Genomic DNA, 10,739 nt, shown 5'->3' on the forward strand with positions numbered 1-10,739 from the left:
CACACACACACACACAAACACACACACACACACACACACACACACACACACACACCTTTCCTGTGAATATGACTCATCCAAGGTAGTGCACTGCAGTGTGATCCCCTTTGCCCCACATATTCTCCTTTATTGAAATCACCAAAAACTTGCACTGGTCATTTCCACGAGTCCAAATGTAAAGACATGTGAATGAAAGAATGAATGACTGAATGAATGAATAGAAGGATGGAGGATGGAGAGGAAGCGTAGCTGAGTCGTCACATTCCACATGTACACCCGAAGACCACACACAACATAGACACACACACACACACACACACACACACACACACACATCAGAAAATGACTTTCCTATGAACACACTCCTAACTTACTACCACAGCCATGCATACAGATCAAAACACATTGCATGATCAAAACCTTCTTTAGTGACCCAAAGGCTGCCAGCTCCGCTCTAGTCCCACACACAGAAAGGTGAAAATATGTGTGAATATGAGAGACAGAGAGACAAAGCAAAACACTTAGCACACATTTACTTAAATTAATAAAGCATCAAAATGACTTAAGTCAACCTCAAAACGGAAAAATTAAGTAAGGCAGGGGCTAAACTTCCCCTTAGTGATTTGAGCTTTATCTAACCTCTCCCATTCTTCACTTTCATCCTGCTGCTTGGAACAGTCAGACAATAAACAACTCCTGCACTACAGAAATAGATTTAAACTTGTTTTCCCTTTTTGCAAACTTGGCCTTCCCACTGTCCAACTTCTACTCAACTAACGCTCGATCTTGTCTTGCCAAACCTTAGCTCTCAGACAGCCTCTCACTAACTATCTTTATATCTATCTAATCTGTCATGTTTCTGTTGTCACAATTTTTACTTTCACTTAAACCTTCTTTCACCGGTCTTTCTTTTTTTCTACACCCCTCTTCCCTTCCTTTCCCTCCCGTTTTCTCCCTGTCTTGAGAACAGGCCTAGCGCAATAGCAGATGCTTCCATATTTGGACATGCTGATGGAACCGAGGGATGAGGCTCTTGCACGATCCTCCTTCAAATAGGCTCCCATTCCTTCCTCCAATCTATGCATCCCTCCTCCCTTCCCTCTTTTGGGCCATTATTTTAGTCCAAGGAGTTCCTCACTTGCTCCCTCTTCTTCCTCACTTTTGTTTTTTCTCTCCATCTCCTTTATCTTTTTCAAAACCTTACTCTGGGGATTTATTAAATCCTCTATTTGCAGCCTAAGGGGATCAGACTTCCTAGGTTTGGGTCAAACACAAGACCTTTGTCACATTATCCCTGGGGTTGAGTAGGGTATCCAGAATTTGCTCTAACTGGAACCAGTTACAAAACACTGTTTGTCTGGAATGCAATGAGAATCAATATCACTTATATATTTCTCAAGTTAATTTTTCTGCTCAAAAAACATGATAACGGGGGGGCCTATGGCTCACCCAGTGGGAGCGTTTGCCCCACGTTGGCTGGGTCCTGCAGCGGCAAGGGTTCAAATCCAGCCAACTGCCCTTTGCTGAATGTCATCATCTATTTCTCTTCCCCTTTCATGCCTATTCACTGTCTCTATGCAATAAAGGTAAAAGTCCCAAAAAAAATAATCTTTAAATAAATAAATAAAAATAAAAACATGACAACAATTGGAACGAGGATTGAAAAACAGATTAATAAGCTAAATTGGACAAAAAAATCAAAGATACCCAAACCATAGTCATCCCCTCTCTCTTCCTGTTGTTTTTTTTACTAACATTACATCTGACTAATAAAGGAAAAATTGTGTGTGTGTGTGTGTGTGTGTGTGTGTCTTCACAGAGGCTCTGAGTTTCTCTAGGGGAGGCTGTCGCTCAACAGCAGAGGACAGTCCTTCAGCAAGAGATGACCAACCTTGATCTTCTGCAAAAGGGGAAGCCGATGATGACTGACACATCACTCTGTTTTATGCATGTGCACACACTGAGCCACATATCAACTCAAAGCACACTGGTAGGTTAACAGTGCATGGTATGAAAGTACACATGCAGCAGGGTTTATTATACTTACAAGGTTTTCTCTTCATATAACATAATTTTAAAAGGGAAACACAAAAACACTTGAATTGTATGCTCTCATTTGAGTCACACAATGGTGTGATCATTCTGCTGTATGCCATGGACACACACACACACACACACACACACACACACACACACACACACACACACACAAACACACACACAAACACACACAAACACACACAAACACACACACACACACACACACACACATACACACACAAGCTTCTGCCCAGTAGCCCCCCTGCGAGAGCGTCTGGGTGAATATTTTAGACTAAAGCAATCAGACAATCCCTACAGGGCTGTCCCAATCCGGACTCTGCACTTCCTGACAAATGACCTTTGACCTGATGGCGGCTTCCAAGCACATGATCAAAACCTTCTTTAGTGACCCAAAGGCTGCCAGCTCCCCTCTGGTCCCACACACAGAAAGGTGAAAATGTGTGTGAATTTGAGAGACAGAGAGATAAAGAGAAACACTTAGCACACATTTACTAAACTAATAAAGCATCAAAACAACTTGAGTCAACCTCAAAACGGAAAAATTAAGGAAGGCAGTGGGTGAACTTCCCCTTAGCAGTTTGAGCTTCATCTAACCTCTCCCATTCTTCACTTTCATCCTGCTGCTTGGATCAGTCAGACAATAAACAACTCCTGCACTACAGAAATAGATTTGAACTTGTTTTCCCTTTCTGCAAACTTGGCCTTCCCACTGTCCAACTTCTACTCGACTATCACTGGATCTTTTTGTCTTTTGTCTTGCCAAACCTTAGATCTCAGGCAGCCTCTCACTACCTATCTTTATATCTATCTAGTCTGTCTTGTCTCTGTTGTCACATTCTCTCATTTTTCAGCCATCTTCGTTTCACTTAAATCTTCTCCCACCGGTCTTTCTTTTTTTCTACACCCCTCTTCCCTTCCCTTCCCTCCAGTTTTCTCCCTGGTCAGTGGCGGGTCTTGAGAACAGGCCTAGCGCAATAGCAGATGCTTGGGAAAGGGTCATGACCAGAAAACATGCTCCTCTGCCTTCTTCTTCTCTCTCCCTCCTTCCCTCTAATGTCACACAACTCTCCATTTCCACAGACCACCAGGGAACAGCGCTCTACATGCTGTTCATAGTTGGACTTGACTGATACAGGTTTTTGATGACCAGTACTTATATTTTTAGACAGACATCTCAGATCTTTTGTTGCAAATGCTACATTTTAAAACATCACTAATTTGCAGTAATTTATCTGACGTTCACAGTGGCCATTATTGTGCAATTGCCTGTCAGTGCTATCTTTTTTTCTTTCAAAACCAAAACCACAACATTAAGAGCTTCACGTCTTCAAAATTAAAAGAAATATATAAAAAAAACACTTACTCAGGACAAAATGGGGGGAACAGAGATAATTACTCAAACAGGAAGATTATGGGAAAGAGGGCCCACCTTGTTTGTGTGTGTGTGTGTGTGTGTGTCCGTGTGCTTGTGTTCACACCTGAGAGGTGGTGACCTGCAGTCATCGTCAGTGTTTGATAAATATTAGCAAAAATAATTGATGACAAAACACATTTTGTGTTACATTGATTGCACAGGCATCAATGCACATTTTTACGTTGTGCTTTTTACAGCAGAGCCATTGATTGCAATGCAATCATACACTAAAACAGGCAATGTTGTTGAATTAACAGGCCTATGTCATATGAGGAAAACGTTGGCTAAGGCTTTGTCTCATACTTTAATTTCACAGTTTTTTTAAAGTTGTTTTGGGGGGCTTTTACCTTTATTACATAGAGACAGTGGATAAGATGGGGGATGACACGCAGCAAAGGGCAGCAGGCCGGATTCAAACCCGCACCGCTGCAGGACCCAGCCAACATGGGGCGAACGCTCTTACAGGGTGAGCTAGATGCTGCCCCTAAGTTACAGTTTAAAATGTCCTAGAATGCCTTTGTATTTTTTGACATTGACCAAATATGCAAACTAATGTCAGATGCCCCGAATCATGTTTTAAAAATAAAATATGATGTAACGGAACTTCCTGCACTAACATCATACTATATATCATATATATCATTTACTATATATATCACACATACAGTATATGTTTTTTTTCACTAGAAGTTGAATAACAATAAATTATAATAATAAAAATGTATACTGTTCATCACCAGTGGGGAAATTACAATTTACACTCTGTTTTGTTAGAAATCACTACACATAGACTTTAAATACACACATGCTCAGGACCTACTCATGCACAAATAGAGTGCATTAAAAGATGAAGATGTGTGGAGAGTTGTCAGCGTGAGTGGGGTGTCAGTGCTGGACCCGCACCCTGAGCATTTGGGGGGGTACGATGCCTTGCTCAAGAGCACTTGGCAGTGCCCAGGAGGTGAACTGGCATCCCCCCTGCTACTAATCCCCACACTATACTTTGGTGCATACTGGGACTGGAACTAGCAACCCTCTGTTTCCCAACCCAACTCCCTTTGGACAGAGATACTGTGTTTATTTTTGTTGACTGAGAAAAGAATACAATAACTATCATTGTAGCATTTCTTGATAAAACCTAAAGTGAAGCCGAGGTGGAAAAAGTATTAAAATATTGTACTCAAGTAAAAGTACCAATACTTTGTTGAAATATTATTAAGTACAAGTAACAATACCCAACTGAAAAAAATTACTCAAGTAAAAGTAATGAGTAGTTCATTTAAAATGTACTTTCAGTAAAACTTAATTAGATTTAAAAAACGGGGAAGGGGGCAGTTCATCGAGGAGTGATGGTTAAAGTCTATGATTACTGAAACATGGTTGTAGTATGAGCAGACAGAGCAGATTGAAATATTGCTTTCTACATGTTTATGCCCGTCTATACAGGTGAGTGCATTGGCCAGTATTGACATTTTACTCACAGAGGTTTTATTGTAGCCTACTTAGTTACAGTAACAAGACTAGCAGGAGTTCATCTGCGCCAGCAGCCACTGGTAATCCTCTTTGTATTGTGTATTTTAGTTCTAGCTATGTAATGTTACCTGCTGTAACTGCTTGAAATGCTAAATACCAGAATGCATTTGACGATGGCCGCTATAGTGGTTCCAGGCGCAATTTTTTTTTCTTCCTTTCAGTTTTCGTTAGTCAAATTTCTTTTTTTTAACTCCGTAACGGATGGGATTTGTAAAGTAGAGAAATGTAATACTTCACTCAAAATGTGAATAAGTATATTTTAAAATAACAATTTCAATGGTTCTCTAAGCGTTCTAAGCGTCACACGTGTTTTAGGCTGACAACAACATACACAAACAGTGTTCCAGCCAATAACCGACAAGAAGGATTTTGGGGTGGGGGTTGGGGGGTTAGTGCACGGAAGCACAGAAGGGAGGGGGAGGGGACGGGATGAGGAGGAGGAGGAGGTGGAGGGAGGGGCAAGCTAGTCTTGTTTGTTTGCAAATACTTCTAACGTCAACAAGAAGTACTGTCACCCAACATCCTATAGAGCACCATTAGGAACTACTTGAAAAATACAAAATATACAAAAAAACTACTCAATACAGTAATGTGAGTAAATGTATTTTGTTACTTTCCACCTTTGCAGTGAAGGTGTAAAAATGTATCAATAAGGTTGAACGATTCTTAAAGTTGTGATCAGTCAGGAGTAGGCGTAGTTTGCGTAATTCTCCTTTGGCATAATTTACTACACGTTTACAATTGGGAAGGCAAACTCATTAAAATACGCAATAATTCAAATCAGTGTACTGTATATGACAGATGGAATAGTGACATTAGAATATGACAGAGACCACCAAAAGTCAGCATTTACAGACATTTGGTTTTTTGTGGATCCACTAGCTGGCTACTCTATGTTGTTGTGAAAAGCCCTGTCCTACCACCATCCACCACAAGAAGGACTTGTGTGTTTTGCTTGCTTTCTTTTTTTTCGCGCTTGTCTTGGTGATTGGCCAAATCTTATCCTTATTTTTCCCACACATTACGGCTATAACTCTCTTTTTCTCTCTTATAAGCTCTTTAGCGTGATAAACCAGTGCAAAGGAAGCTCATGGATTTTTTAACAGACTCGAAGCCGCACTCTGTATCTATTATTCAGAAGAGCCGTTTAACACAGCACCACTCCAGCCTACTTGAGTTGGCACACACACATGCACAAACACACTGGGCAGTTGAGACAACCAGCCGCTGTTGCCACACTGGCACAAACAGCTGTCGCAAAAATGGAATTTTAAACAGTTGTCATATTACACACATGCACACAATATAGAGAATGACTAGCAGGTAAATGGGAGATATTGATGTAACTCCCTGTGTGCGAACCCCAAATTAAGTTTATAGTAAGTCATGACGCAGCCTTGACCCACAAACACAAACACAGACACATGCATTTGATTCTTGATCCCTGCTATCCTGACACTCATACATACAAATCCAGCATTTGATGGCCAGCAATGTGCATGACAAGTTTTTAATTTTTTTAAGATTATTTATTTCGGGCATTTTAGGCCCCTATTTCCACAGGACAGATGAAGACATGAAAGGGGAGAGAGAAGGGGAATGACTAGCAGCAAAGGGCCACAGGCAGGACGAACCCGCTGCCGCTGAGCCAAGAAGTAAACCTCCACACATGTGCGCCTGCTCCACCAACCGAGCCAACCAGGCCACAAGAGGAAACATTTTCTCAAAGTAACAACATTGCAATGCAATGTCTGGGGTTCTCATCTGGCCAAAAACCTTTGTTACTAGTGCCCAAGGTTAATTAAAGGACCTTTGTTGAATCTCTCTCATATATATATATATATATATATATATATATATATATATATATATATATATATAAATACAAATACTTATGTTGAAATATTTGTGGGTTATTTTAAGATACACATTTGATTGCCAGGGCGGCACCAGTAAAGAAAATGCAAGTCACCTTGTGAGTAACAAAACAGCAAATGAGACCAGGTAGTGAGGGCATCCACCTGTAATAATTCACATTCCAGTAATTCATTTAATGGCTTTATATAGTAGTGAGATAATACTTTAGTGTCTGTTAAATACAAACAAACATACATGTAAAGACAATGAAATATGTCACACTGTTGTATAATTCTTCATTGAATGACTGACAACTCACAAACAGGAATAAACATGTGCAACCTTTATTCTCTATCACACACACACACACACACACACACACGTACCGGAAAGACTGGACAGACCTGTCAAAGAGATGAAATACAATATACACGCAGGTGACTCATCTGTTTGGGATTTATATAATACAGAAATGTACAATACAAAATTCTTCTAAAAATAGCTAGGTGTATTACGTGGATATCAAACTGCCAGAAAAGACTAGTTAAAGATTAAGTGTGTGTGTTTGTGTGCGTGTGCACACACATGCAATCAAGCTAGGACGGGGTTGGGCACGCTTATCAACGCTGAACACACACACACACACGCACAGGGTTGGGCACGCTTATCAACGCTGAACGAACACACATGAACACGAACACGAACACACACACACACACACACACACACACACACACACACGACTCAACACATTCTTGAGCAAGAGGAATATGTGGGGTAGATGAACAAAAGAAAGCTGATTAGACAACTGTGTGCAAGAGAGAATACGTGTTTGACACTATAGGAGGAAGATGCAGAGATCCCAGTAAGTGTTATTACAGGTCTATTAGGATAGAGGAGGAGTAGGAGACAGAGAAGAAAGAAGACTATCTGTAGGAAGCTCCCGCTATCAGTGCTTCTGCCGGTTCTTTGGCTACTGGCTTTCACTGTTAAATTATGATTTAGTGTCAGATCTACACCGTCCTTTCTCTCTCTCTGGAACACACACACACACACAATTACATTAATGTGTATCCTTAATCCAGGATGTACTTAATATAATATTGTACACGTGATTGTCAGTGTGTGTGTGTGTGTGTGTATGTGTGTGTGTGCTTGACCATCCCTTAGAGTGTTTTTCGTGTTTTTTCAATTATATTTGTCTTTTAAACTGTATTTTGGCTTGTTTTAACTGTAAGGTGTCCTTGAGTGCTATGAAAGGCACCCATATATCGTGTATATTATTATTAACCGTAAACAAAAGTCAGGGTTCAGTTTATACCTGGTTAATAGTGGTGTATAGTGGAGTTGTCCACACCGCTAACCCTATAGAAAAACAATGGCAGAGCCAGCGCAGAGCGGTTTTACTGCAGATCATGTGTAAGCTGCTTTACGCAGGATTAGTGAGTGATAAAACGCGGACTCTGTTCTTCTTTAATTGCCTGCCACGAAGATGACTGTCACACCTAGGGTAAAGACACAAACGGTAGTAAAAATGTTGCTAAAACTGAAGAAACAGCAATCTAGCTGATTTCCATTATCTAATTCCCTCTCTGTCCTCTCCCAGTTAATTCCTGCTTGGTCTCAGTCTTTCCTCTAAATTTCACATGTTCAGACAGACGCAGACACGTTTGCGAGACCACATAGTCAAGTGATTACAGTTGACCTTTGAACCTTGTTGTGGCAGCCTTGCTGAAAACAAATGAGTTACAAATAGCAGGGCCAAAAAAACATAATGTTGGGTCAAAGGCTTCAGGGTAACTGTCTTCTCTCAACTTTATACAGAGAATTGCTTTCACACAAACGCACATATCACACAGACACACAGGGGAGCAGATATGTACTAGCATACAAAGAAACAGGACAGAATAAAGGTGTGTGTGTTTGTGTGTGTGTGTCAGTGCGGGAGGACATTAAAAAAGTAGAGGAAGAGAGGGAGAAAAAGGTAAAGACAACAATGCACACACAGGGAGTTTACTCTACAAAGACAACATTAAGAGCCCTAAATTACTCTGTGCTCACCTCTAAGTGATAAATCTCTGTGTGTATACATGTTGGTCTGTGTATCTAAGGCACAAATACTTTGATCAGTCATTTTATGTCCTTGATATCTTATCTTTATCATAACACACACACACACACACACACACACACACACACAGTTTGATAGGCCAATGCAGCGCTGTGGCTATTATCAAAAGGTGAAGATCTGAGGAGGAGAAACAAGTATAATCTGTCTGTCTCTGCTCTAACAACTTACTACTCATCTCTTCTTCTTCCAATTAGGGCCCGACCAATAAAGGATTTTTAAGGCTGTTACAAATATTTCGTTATTTAAAAATGTGATATTCCGATATATATATATTTTTTTTAAATCCAGAAACGCGTAACAAAACAAACTGATTTCCCTAACATTAGTTATTTGAAGTTATTAATGAGTTCTCACTAAAATAATATGATAATGATTTGTTTTATTGTCACAACCGATTGGAGGAACATCAAAATATATCAAAGTTCTGATAATTAAAACGTATAAAAATATAAACTGAAGATACGAAACCTAAAGTCCTTTGAACAAAAACACAATAACAAAAAAAAATCAGTGTTGCCAACAGGGACGGTGTAGAGCGCCCTCTGGTGGACAAACTATACATTGCCAACACTCAACACTCATAACATGGTTGACCATCCGTTTTTATTTTATTTTTTAAATATTCATTTATCGGAATAATTTATTTGGCATTATAAATGATTCTGATGAATGACTTTTTTTTTAAAGATTATTTATATATATATATATATATATATATATATATATATATATATAAATATTTTTATTTATTTTAAATCGCTTATTATAAATGCTGATACCAATTGTTTAGGAAATGTCTAATATCAGCTGATGATATCGGTCTGCCGATACATTGGACTTCCCATGCTCTATAAATCTACTGAAAACAGCTGAGAGACTTTGCCTGCAGAGAGTAAACATGAAATATGCTCTACTTTCTCTGTTGAATTCACACGTATCCCAGACATGACAGTGTGATGGTTAGTCAGCATGCACAATAATTCAATTCAATTCAATTCAATTTATTTATAGTATCAATTCATAACAAGAGTTATCTCAAGACACTATACAGATAGACCACACTCCAGAATACCAGGACCAAGAAACAGGAACCGCTAAATATAATTCATCCATCTTTTATTTGATCATTTTTACCTGTGTTTTTTCTACCGGGAATATGTCAAAATATTTTACTTTTATATTGTCTAACGGAATGTCCATGACCAGAGGTGGAAACAAGATGAAAAGTATGATTTTAACCAAGCTCAATCTGCAGAGTAGGAATTGCTATCAAGAGAACTCTTGACAAGTCCACGTAAAGCATATGTCCTCTTAGAATGGAAAGCACATTTTTCACATAAAAAATATTCAACTAGCTATAGAACAACAGAAATGGTGACGGAGGTGGTATGGAAGCGAAATACTTCCCTATGAGACAGCTAAAATGTTACCTTAACCAGAAAACTGTGGATAAAGCCAGAGTGTAGAGTAGCAAAGTCCATGACCTGGGCTGGCCTGGTTATAGTTAAGGATCTGCCATTTGCTGCTGCATGTTTAGGTGACATGTTTGATGTAGCACAGACTAACCAGCCTGAGGGCATGGACTTCCAACTGCACGAAGACTAGGCGTGTTTATACACATGGGTGTATGTGCACAGACACATAAAAATAAAGACAGATGCATGCAAGGAACTATTTGTGCATGCAAACACAAAAATGTGCACGCACACACACACACACACACACACACACACACACACACAC

General features: G+C 39.6%; 1 protein-coding gene and 1 long non-coding RNA gene across 3 annotated transcripts in view; one reads left to right on the top strand and one right to left on the bottom strand.

Moving 5' to 3' along the window:
- LOC116706670 (uncharacterized) overlaps positions 1-4,976 on the top strand; it is an 18,045-nt gene extending 13,069 nt beyond the window's left edge. Inside the window, exons 2-3 of the long non-coding RNA XR_004336296.1 lie at positions 2,613-2,619; positions 4,871-4,976. This is a non-coding gene — a long non-coding RNA (uncharacterized LOC116706670). The remainder of the gene's footprint in view (positions 1-2,612; positions 2,620-4,870) is intronic.
- LOC116706628 (adenylate cyclase 9) overlaps positions 1-10,739 on the bottom strand; it is a 35,784-nt gene that overhangs the window by 17,768 nt on the left and 7,277 nt on the right. The window lies entirely within an intron of this gene.

Source organism: Etheostoma spectabile, chromosome 2 (genome assembly GCF_008692095.1).
Source record: "Etheostoma spectabile isolate EspeVRDwgs_2016 chromosome 2, UIUC_Espe_1.0, whole genome shotgun sequence".
In the NCBI taxonomy this organism is placed as follows: Eukaryota; Metazoa; Chordata; class Actinopteri; order Perciformes; family Percidae; genus Etheostoma; species Etheostoma spectabile.